The sequence below is a fragment of the Mercenaria mercenaria genome, chromosome 10 (genome assembly GCF_021730395.1).
Source record: "Mercenaria mercenaria strain notata chromosome 10, MADL_Memer_1, whole genome shotgun sequence".
Lineage (NCBI taxonomy): Eukaryota > Metazoa > Mollusca > Bivalvia > Venerida > Veneridae > Mercenaria > Mercenaria mercenaria.
In genome coordinates, this window is record NC_069370.1 from 18,558,773 (window position 1) to 18,564,941 (window position 6,169).

At 37.6% G+C, this 6,169-nt stretch overlaps 1 long non-coding RNA gene across 1 annotated transcript; it reads left to right on the top strand.

The window, feature by feature from the left end:
* The first annotated feature begins 1,576 nt into the window (after nt 1–1,576).
* Nucleotides 1,577–3,234, top strand: LOC128546314 (uncharacterized). The gene is made up of 2 exons (XR_008365936.1): nt 1,577–1,855; nt 2,745–3,234. It is a non-coding gene; the product is annotated as an uncharacterized LOC128546314 (long non-coding RNA).
* The last annotated feature ends 2,935 nt before the right edge of the window (nt 3,235–6,169 follow it).

A 6,169-nucleotide genomic window follows, 5' to 3' on the forward strand; every position in this document is an offset into this window, starting at 1 on the left:
TGATTGTATAAAAATGAACTCGAATGATATCATTAGTAAGGTATAAGGATCACTAGGACAACTAAGTAAGAGCCGGTACGTAAATAATATATATTGTAGGTAAAGTGTTGCGATGCATTGTAGGTAAAGTGTGTCGATACATGGTAGGTAGTGTTGCGATGCATTGTAGGTAAAGTGTGTCGATACATAGTAGGTAAAGTGTTGCGATGCATTGTAGGTAAACTGTGTCGATACATGGTAGGTAAAGTGTTGCGATGCATTGTAGGTAAAGTGTGGCGATATATGGTAGGTAACGTGTTAAGATGCATTGTAGGGAAAGTGTGTCGATACATGGTAGGTAAAGTGTTGCGATGCATTGTAGGTAAAGTGTGTCGATACATTGTAGGTAAAGTGTTGCGATGCATTGTAGGTAAAGCGTAGCGATACATGGTAGGTAAAGTGTTGCGATGCATTGTAAGTAAAGTGTGTCGATACATAGTAAGTAACGTGTTGCGTTGCATTGCAGGTAAAGTTTATCGATACATGGTAGGTAACGTCTTGCAGTGCTTAGTAAACGACTTTCGATACTGGTAGACTAAAGGTTCTTGCGGTTGCATTGTAGGTTAAGTGATGGATGACATGGATTTCGCTGTACGTTGTTGGGATGGCATTCTGACGTAATAAGTGCTTCAACAACTTTTTTCAGGAGCATTGTAGGGGAAAGTATTGCGGTGTGGTACGGGATTTACTAGAGCCAACAAAACTTAGCACTTTCGTATAACTTGATTATCAGATATTATTAAGGAACATTTAATTTCGTTATGTATGGACAATACTGGAGACCAATGAAGGACCGACATATATATTTACATGATGCAGGACTTCTCTGCTTCCAAACCTCACCGACAAAATAATTGCTACCTTCGAGCAAGTTTGCATGATCTGTAAATGCATCGATGCATATAGAAAATATTCAGTTAGTAATTGCTCGATATAGTAGGAAGTTGCACAAAATTGTATTCTCAAGTGAATGTTGCGGTGTTGTATAATGTACATTGCTTGGTAAAGTCTTTAATGCATTAATAAATTATCGATTATTTATTAAAGCCGTTGTCATGTACGTAAAGTCCAATGAATGTGGTGTGTTGCGGTGTGCATGGATTCCAGACAAGCCGGGCGTATCGCACACTTAAATGCCTCAATCCTGATGCTTTCTTTGCAAGACCTCTCCATTGGCGAAGATCTTTACGATGCAGGATCTCTGTGCAAGACTGCGCGATATTGCACGGTGGTCTGATCTTACTGTAAACACTATAATTCGTTTATCCCATAGAAGTATTCTCAATATTATTTCTTTATGGTAACTTGTTCTATTTGGTAAAATGCGAAACCTTAACTTTTATATGTAAACATATGTGAAAAACAAATTAAATGAATACTTAAAATTTGAGCCGCGCCACGAGAAAACCAACATAGTGGGTTTGCGACCAGCATGGATCCAGACCAGCCTGCGCATCCGCGCAGTCTGGTCAGGATCCATGCTGTTCGCTTTCAAAGCCTATTGCAATTAGAGAAACCGTTAGCGATCAGCATGGATCCTGACCAGACTGCACGGATGCGCAGGCTGGTCTGGATCCATGCTGGTCGCATACCCACTATGTTGATTTTCTAATGGCACGGCTCAGTTATGTATTTCAAAGATGATATTTTTGATAATTTGAAGATATAATTGAAACTTAATTTGAGTATGCGTTACCTTTGAAGTGATTTAAACAGATAACCTCTCTTGCAGGGTTGTTTTGATAAAATCTGGGACGAGACATTTGGAAATACAACTCTAGCAGCTGCCGTCCTGGGTGGTGTTGGGGCATTTCAGGTAAAACCACAATTTTTGTACTTTTTGTCAGAATTCAAGGCATGACTGATCTTCATCTCCGACAATATATAAGTGTCTGATATCAAAATATGTCAGTACATAGTTCTTGTGCAGCTGTGACTGAAACAGATCTGATGTGCCTGTGATATATACTAGACTCCGGTATATACCGGATTCTAGCGATTTGAACGAAGAGTATCTTTCATGTACATATTCTGTAACTAGGGTCACATTAACCCCTTTAGTCAGTTCATTATACATATTATGCACTAAATGAAAAAATGCGTATTTTTTGCCGTGCGCTCCGATGATAATGATTTTATGACATGCGCACAACGACTGCATGCACCAGATCTGTAATGAGAATCAACGTTAGCGATCAAGTTAGATAAAGTATCAAGATGTCAGTATTAAATATATGAAGATTTTACAAACTACAACGGAAAAGTGTTTACTAGTACTGTATTAATTAAAATTACTTGATGTTGAAAATGTGTAATTGAGGTTTTCGTGTTAGAAGAAACCGCATTGATATAAACGCATCCATTTCTTCCTATCTTTTTCTAGCAGTTTCGTTCTTTTTTTGTATCAGTGCTCTTTAATCCTTATCATGCTGGACACGATTGATTCTGCCTTTGCGACCAGTGCAGATCATGATCAGACTACACGGATGATGACTTGCACTGTTCCAATTCAGTCAGTATTCTTTTGGTATGCACCCCTTTTAACAGTGTGCGGTCTAAATTGAAAGATGGACAAGTTCATTACAGAAATTTAGCAGGGTAAGGGTTAAATGTGCATGTGTTATATACTTAAATGTTATATATACGCATGTGGTATATCTTCATGTGTTATGTATTCATTGTTGGTATTTATTATTATTTTCCAGTTACTGTTGATCATCTTTGCTATTGTAATATTGTGCACGGAGAGGAACGCGAAGCAGAACAAGATCAGACCAGCTGATAAGCCCGCACCAAGAAAAGAGCCAAATACACGTGTTAAACGGCGCAACAATCCTGCAATTATGACACACAAAAAATAAAATAATACGGACTGATAATTGTTGCAGACAATCTTATCTTTTATGATATACCTCTATACATTCTGCCAAAAATACAGCTTGTATATTATAAGTAAATATAAACAGACAGAAAAAAAATCCGTATTGTATCTTCATAACTTGAGACATATTTGACCTAGAACTATGAAACTTAAACTGAATTTAGATCACCATAATGTGGTAGTGCACGCTCTATTTTGTCAGGATATCTTTAGTAACTATAGAGTTATTGCCCTTAAATTGTTTTAAAATCCATAAATTTGTACATAACAAACTAACCAATTTGAGAGAGTTTCATTAAATTTCTTCATTTTTTTTATGAATATTTATTATCAAAATGTGAAGTTGTGTACCCACACCCGGTCACCCCACCACCCTGATTACATCCCCTCCCCCTCCCTACCCCCACCCACCCCACATTTTTATTATTATTATTATTTTTAATCTTAGATCTTCCATGAATATTTATCAACATGCAAAGTACCCTCCCCTACCTCGTTCCTCCACCCAGTCACCCCCTCCATCCCAATCATGTACAAACTCCTCGCAACATTTTTTATATATTATTTTCATCAATATTTATTATAGACGTTTGTCCCCCCCCCCCCACCCCCTCAAACCCCCACCCTCCCGAAAAAAAAATCAACATATGAAGTTGTTAACCCCCCCCCCCACCCCCACCCACGTTGATTGTGCTCTCTTAAGGACTTCTGTTCTTTTACGAGGGGCGTTCAATAAATACCCGGAAAAGTGCTCTCAATTCTTCATGTATATTGAGTGTGATATGACAGCATCATAATGACGTTGGGCCGCTTTTGAGGTAATGGCGTTGCCTAGGAGACGACAAATAAATATTGTGCGTGTTCTGAAATCTGTAATTTAGGTATTTGAATTCAGTATGTTCATATCCGTCATATTTTCAAATTTTAGCAAAATGAGACTAGAAATAAAGAAATGAGAGCACTTTTCCGGGTATTTATTGAACAACCCTCGTAAGTTCAAATGTAATGAAATCATGTGATTCTTAGTAACATCCTTAACTTCTTGCTGATATTTTTCTTTGCCATTTCTCAACACAAACCCATGCGGCTCATTGATTTGCTTCTTTGTTTTGGGTTTAACGCCATTTTAAACAGTATTTCAAACTATGTCTCAAAAGTGACTCATTTCTTATATGGTTATTCATAAAATAAGCAAGATTTCTAAATATACATTTCAACCATAGAATTATGCTAATTCTCCTAATTTTAAACTAAAAAATGGAAACACTTCTAAACGATGAGCACTGATCAGTAAGCTGCATTCAGTGAACACTATCAGCTGAGCACTGTTCAGTAAGCTGCATTCAGTGAACGCTATCAGCTGAGAACTGTTCAGTAAGCAGCATTCAGTGATCACTATCTGCTGAGCACTGTTCAGTAAGCAGCATTTAGTGATCACTATCAGTTGATCACTGTTCAGCTATCAGCTGAGCCCTTTTCAGTAAGCAGCATTCAGTGATCACTATCAGCTGAGCACTGTTCAGTAAGCAGCATTCAGTGAACACTTTCAGATGAGCACTCTAAATACTGTATACTGAACATTGCTCAATTGTCAGTGTACATGACATTCTGAATGCTGCTCGCTGAACATTGTTCAGTGTTCACTGCACTCTGAATGCTGCATACTGAACATTGCGAAGTTGCCACTGCACATGGCACTCTGAATGCTGCATACTGAACATTGCTAAGTTGCCACTGAACATGACACTCAGAATGCTGCATACTGAACATTGCTAAGTTTTCACTGCACATGGCACTCTAAATGCTGCATACTGAACATTGCTAAGTTGCCACTGCACATGGCACTCTGAATGCTGCATACTAAACATTGCTCAGTTGTCATTGTACATGACATTTTGAATGCTGCTCATTGAACATTGTTCAGTGTTCACTGCACTGTGGATGCTGTTAATCGAACATTGATCAGTTGCAACTGCACATGGCACTCTGAATGCTGCATAGTGAACTTGCTCAGTTGCCACTGTATGCCACAATGCTGCTCACTGAACATTGTTCAGTGTTTGTAGCACTGTGAATGCTGCTTATCGAATACTGTTCAGTTACCACTGTACATGGCACTCTGAATGCTGCATACTGTACATTGATCAGTGGCCACTGCACATGACATTCTGAATGTTGCATACTGACCATTGCAATTGTCATTGTACATGATATTCTGAATGCTGCTCATTGACCATTCTTCAGTGTTTATGGCACTGTGAATGCTGGTTATCGAACATTGCTAAGTTGCCACAGTACATGGCATTCTGAATGCTGCATACTGAACATTGCTCAGTTGCCATTGTACATGACATTCTGAATGCTGCTCACTGAACATTGTTCAGAGTTTAGGGCACTGTGAATGCTGCTTATCGAACATTGCTCAGTTGCCATTGTAAATGACATTCTGAATGCTGCTCACTGAATATTGTTCAGTGTTCATTGCACTGTTGATGTTACTTGCTGAACATTGCTCATTTTTAGTGTTCATGACACTGTGAATGCTACTTATTTAGCTTAGTTCAGTTGCTAGTGTTCATGGCATTCTGGATGACATTTGTTGAACATTGAATATTTCCTTCTGTTCATGGCACTCTGGATGTTATTTCATGAAAATTGTTCATGTTATAGTGCCACATGAACATGACGTTGTTCACAGTGCTGTTATCACTACATTCTGTAATGTAAAATGAAAAGTGCTCACTAATTAGGTATACAGATCAATATGTTTATACGTAGTAACGAGTAATGTATTAAAACGCACGTTCATATATGCGACTTTGTTTCAAGCAAACATATAGTATAAACTTTTATAGAAAAAAATCTTTTTTTCAAAATAATAAGCTGACAAAAATATGTTGAACGATTTAGCAAGAATAAAAATATACTATATCCTAATAGTATTCGTTGTGAAAAAAAATGACGTTTTCAAAACCGTTTTATTTCTGCTCAGATGTGTTAAGTCCAAGGGAAGTAAACTAATGAATAATTACTTGCCTGTGGCAAGAGTTGTCTATCTTTGCGAACACTCAAAATTTCTGTTATTGGAATAAAGCTTTAATGGACTTAAAAATCAACTTCTAGTTTTTATCTGACTTGTTTCTGACTTTGAAAATGTTAACATCTCTCTGTATTCGATATAATATTCATCAATCATTCTTTCTGCTCAATGTTAAGTCGTCACAGCTCTGAGAACTACTTTTGGGACGT